Source organism: Dermochelys coriacea, chromosome 2 (genome assembly GCF_009764565.3).
Source record: "Dermochelys coriacea isolate rDerCor1 chromosome 2, rDerCor1.pri.v4, whole genome shotgun sequence".
NCBI classification, from domain to species: Eukaryota; Metazoa; Chordata; order Testudines; family Dermochelyidae; genus Dermochelys; species Dermochelys coriacea.
Genome location: NC_050069.1, coordinates 185,153,005 through 185,164,892, shown reverse-complemented (window position 1 = coordinate 185,164,892; position 11,888 = coordinate 185,153,005). Strand labels below are relative to the sequence as shown.

Sequence of the window (11,888 nt, the reverse complement as noted above, 5' to 3'; positions counted from 1 at the left end):
TATCACAGTCAGCTCAGTCTTTATTGTCTCAGCCATGGCAACAGGAATAAAAATTGCTAAATAAAGTACCTTTTGTGGCTAAAGGCAGAGAAATGACTGAATCCACACAAGGAGTAGGTCTGTTGAGTGAAAAGGTACATTTTTATATAATTATTTTTGGAGTAGGATTGGAATTCAATAACAGCCTGAATAATGTGCTTCCCTCTGTAGCACAAAAATCCCAGTTATAAATTGAGCTTGAACAGTCATGTGGCCACGTGAGTAAATAATACTGTTACGAAGTTCAGCTCTCTATCGGGAGCGGTTCACATCACTGATATTATTCCAGCTGTGCAGGACTGGGATGTATTGCACTCATTACTGAACGGGACCAGTAGAACAATGAATCTATTCATGAAGACCTGGTTCAGAGAAGGCAAAAGGATTTTCTGACTAGTGTCAGTTTTCAAAGTCACTAAATTCAGGACCAAATTCTGCCTTGACAATCTTGGAGAGTGTAATTCAGGGCATAATTTGGCCCAGGGGCCAAATCCCACAGCCCCTAGTGAGTCCTTAAATTCAGCAAAACTTATTTAGAACCATATTAAGATGCCCAAGTATGTGTATATTCTGTTCTAATAATCATAAATCTTGGGAATTAATGGCACTTTAGTCTTGTGTGTAGCTGTTGTTGTTTAAAAGAATGGCTTTCAGAATTTCCTGGTTATGCTGAACATTTATACTTAATAGTTGAAACTATTTTATAATTGTATTGGTAGGAGCATTCAAAAGGGCTGTGTTCAGTGTATATACAAAGCAAGTACCGTCCCACTACGGAGGTGTAGCCCATGGAGAGTATGGCTCTGGGCTTACAATGCTCTTCAGCTAAGTGACCTGATTGCTTGGATCCAGATATTGGGAACTATGAATCTCCAGCAGTATATTAAAGATGAGAATGGTAATATAATATGGCTTAGAACTCTGTAGACTGCACTCGGTCCATAAACAGATATGTTTATAAGCTTCTTATAATTACATGTTCACAGTAATTTACAATACAATTCTGGGATGTATTAACAAGAATATCATATGTAAGACATGGGAAAAAGAAAAGGAGTACTTGTGGCACCTTAGAGACTAACAAATTTATTTGAGCATAAGCTTTCGTGAGCTACAGCTCACTTCATCGGATGCATATGGTGGAAAATACAGTGGGGAGATTTATATACACACACAGAGAACATGAAACAATGGGTTTATCATACACACTGTAAGGAGAGTGATCACTTAAGATGAGCCATCACCAGCAGCGGGGGGGGGGGGGAGGGAAAGGAGGAAAACCTTTCATGGTGACAAGCAAGGTAGGCCATTTCCAGCAGTTAACAAGAACATCTGAGGAACAGTGGGGGATGGGTGGGGGGGAGAAATAACATGGGGAAATAGTTTTACTTTATGTAATGACTCATTCAAGCCTAAGTTAATTGTATCTAGTTTGCAAATTAATTCCAATTCAACAGCGTCTCATTGGAGTCTGTTTCTGAAGTTTTTTTGTTGAAGGATAGCCACCCTCAGGTCTGTAATCGAGTGACCGGAAAGATTGAAGTGTTCTCCGACTGGTTTGTGAATGTTATAATTCTTGACGTCTGATTTGTGTCCATTTATTCTTTTATGTAGAGACTGTCCAGTTTGACCAATGTACATGGCAGAGGGGCATTGCTGGCACATGATGGCATATATCAGATCGGTAGATGCGCAGGTGAACGAGCCTCTGATAGTGTGGTTGATGTGATTATGCCCTATGATGGTGTCCCCTGAATAGATATGTGGACAGAATTGGCAACGGGCTTTGTTGCAAGGATAAGTTCCTGGGTTAGTGGTTCTGTTGTGTGGTGTGTGGTTGCTGGTGAGTATTTGCTTCAGATTGGGGGGCTGTCTGTAAGCAAGGACTGGCCTGTCTCCCAAGATCTATGAGAGTGATGGGTCGTTCTTTAGGATAGGTTGTAGATCCTTGATGATGCGTTGGAGAGGTTTTAGTTGGGGGCTGAAGGTGATGGCTAGTGGCATTCTGTTATTTTCTTGGTTGGGCCTGTCCTGTAGTAGGTGACTTCTGGGTACTCTTCTGGCTCTGTCAATCTGTTTCTTCACTTCAGCAGGTGGGTATTGTAGTTGTAAGAATGCATGATAGAGATCTTGTAGGTGTTTGTCTCTGTCTGAAGGGTTGTAGCAAATGCGGTTATATCGTAGAGCTTGGCTGTAGACAATGGATCGTGTGGTATGATCTGGATGAAAGCTAGAGGCATGTAGGTAGGAATAGCGGTCGGATTCTAGGTAGACTCCTCCTGAAGGTCGCAACAGCAGACTGGACTTCTACATAGAGTGCTTCCGCCGACATGCACGGGCTGAAATTGTGGAAAAGCAGCATCACTTGCCCCATAACCTCAGCCATGCAGAACACAATGCCATCCACAGCCTCAGAAACAACTCTGACATCATAATCAAAAAGGCTATCAAAGGAGGTGCTGACGTCATCATGAATAGGTCGGAATATGAAGAAGAGGCTACTAGGCAGCTCTCCAACAACACTTTCTCCAAGCCATTACCCTCTGATCCCACTGAGAGTTACCAAAAGAAACTACAGCATTTGCTCAAGAAACTCCCTGAAAAAGCACAAGAACAAATCCGCACAGACACACCCCTAGAACCCTGACCTGGGGTATTCTATCTGCTACCCAAGATCCATAAACCTGGAAATCCTGGACGCCCCATCATCTCAGGCTTTGGCACCCTGACAGCAGGATTGTTTGGCTATGTAGACTCCCTCCTCAGGCCCTACATTACCAGCACTCCCAGCTATCTTCGAGACACCACTGACTTCCTGAGGAAACGACAATCTATTGGTGATCTTCCTAAAAACACCATCCTAGCCACTATGGATGTAGAAGCCCTCTACACCAACATTCCACACAAAGATGGACTACAAGCCGTCAGGAACAGTATCCCTGATAATATCACGGCAAACCTGGTGGCTGAACTTTGTGACTTTGTCCTCACCCATAACTATTTCACATTTGGGGACAATGTATACCTGCAAATCAGCGGCACTGCAATGGGTACCCGCATGGCCCCACAGTATGCCAACATTTTTATGGCTGACTTAGAACAACGCCTCCTCAGCTCTCGTCCCCTAATGCCCCTACTCTACTTGCGCTACATTGATGACATCTTCATCATCTGGACCCATGGAAAAGAAGCCCTTGAGAAATTCCACCATGATTTCAACAATTTCCATCCACCACAACCTCAGCCTGGACCAGTCCACACAAGAGATCCACTTCCTGGACACTACGGTGCTAATACGCGATGGTCACATAAACACCACCCTATATCGGAAACCTACTGACCGCTATTCCTACCTACATGCCTCTAGCTTTCATCCAGATCATACCACACGATCCATTGTCTACAGCCAAGCTCTAAGATATAACCGCAGTTGCTCCAACCCCTCAGACAGAGACAGAAACTTACAAGATCTCTATCATGCATTCTTACAACTACAATACCCACCTGCTGCAGTGAAGAAACAGATTGACAGAGCCAGAAAACTACCCAGAATTCACACTCTCACAGATCTTGCGAGACAGGCCAGTCCTTGCTTACAGACAGCCCCCCAACGTGAAGCAAATACTCACCAGCAACCACACACCACACAACAGAACCACTAACCCAGGAACCTATCCTTGCAACAAAGCCTGTTGCCAACTCTGTCCACATATCTATTTAGGGGACACCATCATAGGGCCTAATCACATCAACCACACTATCAGAGGCTCATTCACCTGCGCATCTACCGATCTGATATATGCCATCATGTGCCAGCAATGCCCCTCTGCCATGTACATTGGTCAAACTGGACAGTCTCTACGTAAAAGAATAAATGGACACGAATCAGACGTCAAGAATTATAACATTCACAAACCAGTCGGAGAACACTTCAATCTCTCTGGTCACTCGATTACAGACCTGAGGGTGGCTATCCTTCAACAAAAAAAACTTCAAAAACAGACTCCAACGAGAGACTGCTGAATTGGAATTAATTTGCAAACTGGATACAATTAACTTAGGCTTGAATAGAGACTGGGAATGGATGAGTCATTACACAAAGTAAAACTATTTCCCCATGTTATTTTTCCCCCCCACCCATCCCCCACTGTTCCTCAGATGTTCTTGTTAACTGCTGGAAATGGCCTACGTTGCTTGTCACCATGAAAGGTTTTCCTCCTCCTCCCCCTCCCCCCGCTGCTGGTGATGGCTCATCTTAAGTGATCACTCTCCTTACAGTGTGTATGATAAACCCATTGTTTTATGTTCTCTGTGTGTGTATATAAATCTCCCCACTGTATTTTCCACTATATGCATCCGATGAAGTGAGCTGTAGCTCACGAAAGCTTATGCTCTAATAAATTTGTTAGTCTCTAAGGTGCCACAAGTACTCCTTTTCTTTTTGCGAATACAGACTAACATGGCTGGTACTCTGAAACAAGACATGGGAAGTAATTGTTCAGCTTTCCTTTGGACTAGTGAGGCCTCAGCTGGAGTACTGTGTCCAGTTTTAAGCACCACACTTTAAGAAAGATGTGGACAAATTGGAGAGAATTCAGAAAACAACAAAAATGAAAGGTTGAGAAAACCTGACCTGTGAGGAAAGGTTAGAAATCTGGGTACGTTTAGTCTTGAGAAAAGACAACTGAGAGGAGATCTGATAACAGTCATCAAACATGTTAAGGGCTGTTATAAAGAGGATGGGGATCAATGGTTCTCCAGGTCCACTGAAGGTGAAGAAGTAATGGGCTTTATCTGCAGCAAAGGAGATTTTGTTTAAACATTAGGAAGAACTTTCTAATTATAAGGATAGTTAAGTAGTGGAATAGGTTACCAAGGGAGGTTATGGAATCTCCATCATTGGAGATTTTTAAGACCAGGTTAGAGAAACACCTGTCAGGGATAGGCTAGGTAATACTTAGTCCTACCTCAGCACTGTAGATGGACTAGATGATCTCTCAAGATCCTGGTAAGCCCTACTTCTATGATTCTTAACTACCACCATTGGCTTGAAACATTGGAATGTCATAGACCCCAATCCTTCAAACACTTAGCTAAGCAAGTAATTTGACCCTCATGAGTAGTCCTGCTGAATGCCATGGAAATATTCACACAAGTAGGTATTTGCAGGATCAGGACCATATTGTTTAATTAAAAAAAAAGGAGGGTGGATACTGAGAGCAGCCCATCTGATTTGCATCGCTTTATGGAGGATATATCTATTACAGTTGTCCAGCCACAGGAGGATACACTTGCACGAAGCTGAAGATAAGAGTAGGCAACTACAGGAAAAGCTGAAGGAGGTCAAAAAGACTGAGAAAATTATTCTGATTTAGATCAGCTGTTCCTCTTTCAAGCCAGCTCTCATTTACATTGATGAGGAAGTGGTTATTGCCATCTTTTGATTGCCCAGCTGAGCAATTGTTCTGACATGAAAGGTAAAAATAATGAGAGCTTCAACTTTATGCAAAATGCTGCCAAATAACCTTTTCAGCCAAAAGTGAGGAATCATAGTAATGTCTGAAGCAGACCTACAGGAATCCCTCTAAATTTACTCTCAAGACAGAAGTAGGATGAATGTAATGTTTCAGAGGAGTAGTAGTATTGCTGAGAAAGGGTAATGTAGTGATTTCTCTAGATTAAATTACTCAGTCAATGGGTGTACATAATCTTCCTCTACCCCTGCTGTTCTCCTTCTACTCAACAGAGTACTGCCAATCACCCACACAATGACTCAGAGAGAGTCCTTTACACACCGTACACTTTTGGAAAAGGTTAGAAATATTTAGTTGTTCCTTTCCATCTTTTTAATATCACTTTAAATAACTTTTTGGTCAGAGTTGTTTCCAATCTTCCATCAGAATCTTTTTGTAAAGTTAAATACATTTGAAAGTGTTACTGGGGATCAGTGAAATTGCTGGAATTCAAAACAAATGAACCACCACAACATTTCCACATTTTTAACTAGCTGATTCATTGTTGATCGTAAGAGTTGGCACCCAGCTAGAGGTGCTCTCTAACCATAGTGATCTGTGACCAACAGTCATTGATTTTTTTGGCTCTGTGCTTGCAACAGAAAGACCATGCAGTTGTTAAATCAATGTTGTCATTTCATGAAATATGAAAGGAATTGGGAGCCTATGCTAATGAGTTATGATTTCTCTTCCTCCCCTTACCTCTTTGGAGGCATATTCCTGATTCTGGAGGGTCACCCTCCATAGTCTCTCTGTCTATATGACCTGTTTATTGGAGCAAATCCTGCCTCCCTCCCTGTGCCCCACCTCCTCTCCCCCCTCCCCCTGCCATGGGCACAAAGGAACCTGCTTGCAGTGGAATCAGTGCAATTGCATAGCATTGGGGAGGACGGGATATGGGGGCCTCCCATAGCATCGAGCACTTCCCATGGAGATCAACTCTCTTAGGTACTTGTTGTACAGTAGAGATCTGATAACGGATCAAGGAGTGGACTGAGGGTGGTGAAAGACAGTGATTCTTCCCTTTTGTGCAACCAACAGCCCTCTCTCCATTGTTCTTGCTTGGGGAGGCATTGGGTGGAATGAACCTGAAGTTGGTTCCTTTATTCCAGATTCTCAGTCCCTTATTTATTTGTAATTGTTAATGTAAATATTTTTGTGAAAACATTTCAGCTGGATTGGCAACAAAGTGCTTGATTTTGTTGCTTTTTACATGTTCCTTATGTGTCTGCTTACACAGAAAATGCAAAGTGGCAATGAGCAGGCGTAACGTGTCAGGGTTTTCCCAGGAAATGAAGCTTTGTCTCTTCACAACAGCATAATGGATACAGGAGAGTGTCACTTGGGATGACCCAAAAGGCATTTTGTCATCAGTGTATGTTGAAACCCCAGTTGTCTATATAAGAACTATTTGCACAAGGAAAGATAATATTAGGGAGTACTTTGTACAAAAATTAATCTTTAGGTCAGGGAGTGGCATGTCACAGGCTCTTTGTTACCGTTTAACAGTTGTGTAGATTCACTATTTGGGAGGACCCAGGAGATATTTTGTCATTTGCTGCCAGTCAAAGGCCAGTTCTTCATCCAAGAAGTATTCACAAATTGGAAGGTAGGGGATGTAATTTGTGGCAGCACTATAGGCAGAAATAAAGCTTTGGGTCAGGGAGTGGCATGTTCCAGCTGCTTAAGAAATGTGTGTTGTTCACAAGGACATGTCACTTGGGGTGGCCCCAGAAGTCATTAATGCATTTTTGAATCTCAGCTCTTTATTCAAATTAAGAGTCAGTTATGGGACTGGAGCCTGGATTACATCTCAGAAAAGTGTTTTTTTTTTTAAAAAAAAAAAACTTGGATGCTTATTTAAAAATTTAAGCTCCTTTATTCTGGTGACATTTTGAAAAATTTCAGTTTCCATGGATGGCACTTTGAAAGCTAGTCTTTGAGTAAAGAACAGGGAAGAAGGAAGTATCATCAGCCTTCTGAGGTATGACCAGAGAACGTGGCTCTCTGATGATTCTCTGCCTTAAGGGGCAGACTACTCTCTCTCCAGCCTGTCGGGAGCATTCCATAGCACAGCCGGCCTGCTCAAGCCAGGAGCTGCAAACAGGAGCTTCTAACATGATAAGCAATGTTTCACTCTGAACAGACCCTGCTTTTTTGAAGGTATTTCTGGTCTCTGTCCTTTGCTTCCTGCGGCTCTTGCAGGTGGGATATCTGCCAGGCTGCCTCCTTTGCTCCTTACTTTGCCCATTACTGGCTCCATTTTGTGTTCCCGAGCCAGGGAGCCGTAGCAACAGCAACGGGGAGGTGCCTCTCTTTTTCATCCTTCACTTCATTAGGCTCCCACCTGCCCCTTACATTTCATTATATCCACAGTTGCCATAAATGGAACATAGCTTTAAAGGAACACGCAGTGGGAAAACTAGGATTCACTCTTGCTGCTGCAGTGTTTCCTTATAATCAAGTTCCAATTCACGTGTGTATGTGCTGTCAAGGATGGTTTAGGCATGAAGGTCCAAACTCTCTCCTATACTGAGATATGCTCAGTACCGGGGGCCATCACGGAACAAGGAGAACACCTTTCTGCTCTCAGGGTACATCTGCATCAGAGCCAGCCCGGTGGCATAAGTTAGAACAGCTGTGAGGGGGTCTCTGACTTGCACTCTCTCTGTGATCTTCTGCCAGCTGTGGATTGGAATACTCAGGTGCATTTCTCAGCCCTCTGCCAGTATATGGTGGGAGAGAACAGCCGGCATAGGAGCTTGCTATGCCGCTTTATTCCAGCGGAAAACATCCCCACACTTGGCATATTCTAAGCTGACCAGTTAGGGTCCGATTCATAGAATCAGTCCCCAAATATTCTGCAATTTTAAAATACATTAAAAAAACTAGACAAATAATAATTAATAAATACCCAGCTCTGACATAGCAGGACATAAATTAAAAGATGTTTATTTTCACTGGGTAATAAGGCCAAGGGTGGTAATATCACCACAAACAAGCTTGAGAAGACAGTCACCTAAATGAAGAACCGTAGACAGTTTTGGAATGATTTAGACTGGGATACTGGTCAGATTCACCATGAAATTTGTTGTATAAAACAGGGAGCTGTCAAGAGGAAAAAAGATATTAAGATGAGCTAAACAGCTAAATGGAATGAGTGATATTCTCTGAAGTCCTTTACTGTTACGTGAAGAATAATTGGATTTATCTGAATTTTAAAATTCCTGGGTGATGAGAAAACTGAGGCTTGTAGCTTGATTATATATAGTAAGCTCGAGGGTTAAAATATCCAAATAAATCAGCTGGAAGAATTCTTGGATGAGAAATGACTTAAATGTGGCCTTCACACTTTTTTTTTAAATACATTGTCCTCTTTAACATACCGTATTCAGGAAGTCAATAAGACCTTCAAGGTTATAAAGCATTTATGAAGGAGAGAGCCCTGGTCTGTTTCTTTTTTCATACTGGCCTTTTTGAAGTTGTTTTAATATTCAATATCCATCAATGTTTTATTTCAAGGCCCAAATCATTCAACTCTGGGCTTCATATTTTTAATTTTAAAGTAAATATGTTGCTCATAAAATGGACCAGATTGTAGACGTTCAGGCTGCGGCTGAAACCCAGACTCTAGGACCCTGCAAGATAGGAGCATCCCAGAGCTCAGGCTGCAGATCAAGCCCAAATGTCTACACTGCGATTAAACAGCCCCTTAGCCTGAGCCCTGTGAGTCCGAGTCAGTTGGCATGGGTCAGCTGCGAGTTTCTAATTGAAGTGCAATACCCAGAGTGTCCATTCATTATTTGGACAGTCTGGCCAGGAAGGTTCTTTGTTGTTGCCTTTTGGATGGGCACTTGTCTACTGGGACTTGGACTGACACCACCTTTCCTCCCTCCTTTGTCTCTTTTTTTAATCTAAACTAGCACACCAAATAAAATGCCTGAGTTTTACTTAAGCAGCAGCTTCTGTCATCATTACAGAAACTCTTAAAGAAAATCTCAGTAATGCATACCAAGAAAATCTGCCTACCTGAGCAGCACTGCATATAATTTTCAGATCTATAGATCACAACATGATATGGCTGCACATACATATTCTCTCATGAGAATAACTTTTCAAGAGTTGAATCCCAGTCTCTCTTCACAGGCACAATTGTAATACTCAACATTTGTGTGTACACTGTTCTCTCTCAAAAATGATCTGGTGGTATTTGCACTCAGTGCCTATATGTGATAACTTGGGGGCTACAATCTGCTTATGTATATTTGCACTCATAAATTTGTCTGTGTTTTGAAGCTACTAGGGGCGTTATTCTGGGTAGTTTTGATCTATAAATGTCAGAGATGCATATTTACAGGTGTTTGAGTGGGATTCTTGTGATCACACAAAAGATGACAGGAGATTTTCTAGAGCCAAATGACAGTTAGGAACGTAAGAGTTTAACTGCCATTTGTCCTTTTGAAAATATCATTACATTTGGTGGGGATTCCCTTTTAATTATGACCATAGAAGACATGAACACAGACTTCTGCCTGCAGAATTTATGCTTTAATTTCTTCTGCAACAAAGGAAGAGCAAATGCCCTCACAGCACAGTCTTACAGAAGGGTCTCTTATCTCCCATGCCTTGAGCAGCTGCTCAAGCTGTTACTGCAATGCTGCTTCCACTTTCCTTAAGGTCAGAAGTCAGTCTCTTTCCCTCAGGAGCATTCAACAGCTTTTGAACATGACACATCTTACAATTGCAATTCGGGTTTAATCAAAGCTCAGGATTACAGAAAATGGAGTGAGAATCCTAAAATAAATCCAGCAGAATATAAATGTAGCTAAAATATAAAATGTCATAAAATTCAGAGAGCCAGGCTGGACATTTCTAAGTTACATTCTACTAGCTAAATAAGATTAAATGTTTTCTATCCCCTCTGCAGTTTTTTTGCCACGGACAAGATTTTGACTTGACTTGCTAATAAGACATTGTTGACAGCATTGGTGGGACCATTGCTGGATACTATGTCTAGTTCTGCTCTTCAGTACATTTTCTGCAGGATTGGAGAGGGTTCAGAAAAGAGCTGCAAGAATTTTCCATTCCACGAATCACTTTCCTAACAATGAGGCTTAAAGAGCTTGATCTTAGCCAAAAAAGGATAATTTGACCACAGTTTTTAAATACTTAATAAATAGTTTTTAAAGGGAAATAATACAGGGACTCTCTAATCTATCTCTGCTAGTTTATTCCTGTCCTTTCAAATCTGCATATAAACATTGCTGGGGCTATGTACAGGGTCATGCAAAAGCTGGTCACAGTTTGACTGAAACAATTTCAGTGAAAAATGGCCTTTTGTCTAAACAAAAGTTTCTGCAGAAAATAATTCTTTTGAAATATTCTGTTTTTGATGAAAAACTGAAAACAAAAATTTTCAGTTCTCAAGAATTGTAAAATTGAAAAATTTTCAATTCAAAACCAGAAACATTCTATGATATAGATAATATGAAAAATATTTCTTTAGACATTTTTCATGGAAAATACTTTCTGACCAGCTCTGATTTTTACAGCAGAGTAAAATCTGTTATTAATGGCAATTGAAGGACTGATGTTTTCAGGTCATTGTAACAAATGCATTTAAAGTACAGTGGGATTGATATGGGACTGGGATTACTGACCATTACACGTAGGACATTAAGCACATTAATGTTAACACAAGCTTCACTGTAGGGTTTTATTTCACACAATGTACTGCCAACAAATCTGGGCCTTTCATACTAAATTGCATTCACATGAGTCTTCCACCAGGCTTGTGATATAGAATGTTTCAAGCACACGCGCGCATGCACACACCCGTGATTTAGTTATTGATTACTGTGACCAGGTGTTCACCCCATACCATCCTTGAAAGGGTTAAAGAGTCAGATCAGGGGACCAATTAACTTGATAGGCCACACCTGGGGGGAATTAACCTGGATAAGCAATCCCTGACTGAAAATAGAGTACAGCTGAGAAGGAACAGGTGGGGCTTGATAAAGCCAGGAAGCTCCAAAGGCAGAAGCCAGGGAGAGAATAGAAGCTCCATGATCTTGCCCCTGAGGGAAGGACACGCCCAGGGGATGGTGGCTCAAGAGCCTGATATAGGTGAAGTAGGAGCAGCACGGGAAACAATAGCAAGGAGTGGGACTGTGCACACCTTAGCTGCTGGTTGTCAGGTCCCTGGGCTGCAGCCTGGAGTAGTGGGTGGACCTGGGTTTCCCCACCAGCCACTGGGGAAGTGGTATAACTGCCTAAAATGTGGGACTTTGAAACCCTGGAAGAGGAGGACTATAATGATCTGGCCAGAGGGCTGAG

At 41.9% G+C, this 11,888-nt stretch overlaps 1 long non-coding RNA gene across 1 annotated transcript in view; it reads left to right on the top strand.

Annotated features, from left to right (window-relative positions):
• The first annotated feature begins 11,605 nt into the window (after window positions 1-11,605).
• LOC122458905 overlaps window positions 11,606-11,888 on the top strand; it is a 54,809-nt gene continuing 54,526 nt past the window's right edge. Inside the window, exon 1 of the long non-coding RNA XR_006279225.1 lies at window positions 11,606-11,678. This is a non-coding gene — a long non-coding RNA (uncharacterized LOC122458905). The remainder of the gene's footprint in view (window positions 11,679-11,888) is intronic.